The 1,441-nt window shown below is 42.7% G+C and overlaps 1 pseudogene; it reads right to left on the reverse strand.

The window, feature by feature from the left end:
- Nucleotides 1–256: 256 nt before the first annotated feature.
- LOC101660233 lies at nt 257–1,093 on the reverse strand (annotated as a pseudogene).
- Between the last annotated feature and the right edge of the window lie 348 nt (nt 1,094–1,441).

Raw genomic sequence — 1,441 nt, forward strand, 5'->3', positions numbered from 1 at the left:
AGAACTGGCAAACCCTATCATTTTTTTTCTTAAATATTGGGTCTTTTGAAATTTTTTATACTTTTTTTGGTCTTTTGAATATTTAAATGTTGAATAATTAGCCACACAGCAAACAAGGCTTTTTTCCCCCTTCTGGCTCATTTCAATTCAGTCTCTTAAGGTGTTAATCCCTTATATATCCCTTCCTGGCTCTGCATGTTCCCATTCCCAGAGTAGTCTGCCTTAGTTTTGCACGAGAAGGTAAGAATGACTGACACTACATGACAGAAACAGGCTGCAAAGGCGGACAAGGGGACTCATGCCCCTCTTGCCTTGATAAATCAGTCCTACACACAGAACCCACATGTTTTGAAGCATTATCCTCATTATAGAGCCATTTAATCCCATCATAGAAGTCATCCACTTCCATGTGCTCTCCTTTGCGTTTAGCAGAGGTAGGCTTGCACCCACTGGCAGCTGGGAGATGATGGTAGAAGGCCGCTGTGCTTCTGACTGGCACTTCTGGTTTGCTGTTGTCCTTGGAGAGAAATCTGAGCCTGGAATAGAGGAGGACTGTAATCTGAGCACTCCTTTGTCACCGGTTACCAGGGTGCGCTTGAGGGGATGGTAGCCATAAAGGGAATTCAGAAGCATGGAGACTGCAAAGTAGAAAGGTGATGTGCCACCAGCTCCCGAGAGTGGATCAGCTGGGAGCTGTCTCTCCGTGCTTCCTGAAGCAGTTCAATCATGAGAGGAAGCCAATCAGAATGAGGTTCTCCATCCCCAAACACACCATGGCCAGAGCAAGCATGGATCCTTTGAAATGCAGAAGTTGGTGGCAGGCCATACAGTGGAGGAGTTGCTTGGTAAGGAATGCCAAATGTTGCGATGGGCTCAATGTGGGAAAACTGAAGAGTAACTGAGGCTTGGTTGACACTGCAATGGCATGGAAAATGTGGAGAAAATCCAATGGTGTTGAACCATCAACCTTTAGTTTAGTGGTTGACCGCTTAAACCCGTGTGCCACCAAAGAATTCCTCTTCTGAAACTCACGCCAATGCTTCTCTACAAGAATATATGTAGTTACCCACGGGGGAACAAATCTTGAAAACATTTACTGGCCCAACAATAGCATTTTTTAAAAGGGTATCATCATCTTGGTGTAAAAAACCAGTTGCATAATTGCATAGTTTTAAGTACACAAAAAAGTTTGGAGATAAGAGCGCAGCCTCTTCTACTATCTAGTTTTTTAAAAAGTAGCATCTGTGTGGTCCAGAAAGACTGATACTTTTCACAGATTTCTGTGTTCCAAACTGGATGGTATAGTCTTGGGAGTTATAAAAACATTGGAATTCACACCTTGGTTTGGCTATTTCATTTATACAAGTTTTTGGCTCTCCTCTAATCCAGTTTTCTTATCTATAAAGTGAAAGAAATAAGATCCGTTTCTTACACCTAATGT

Source organism: Echinops telfairi, unplaced genomic scaffold (assembly GCF_000313985.2).
Source record: "Echinops telfairi isolate 266 unplaced genomic scaffold, ASM31398v2 ScPeMD7_7400;HRSCAF=8409, whole genome shotgun sequence".
In the NCBI taxonomy this organism is placed as follows: Eukaryota; Metazoa; Chordata; class Mammalia; order Afrosoricida; family Tenrecidae; genus Echinops; species Echinops telfairi.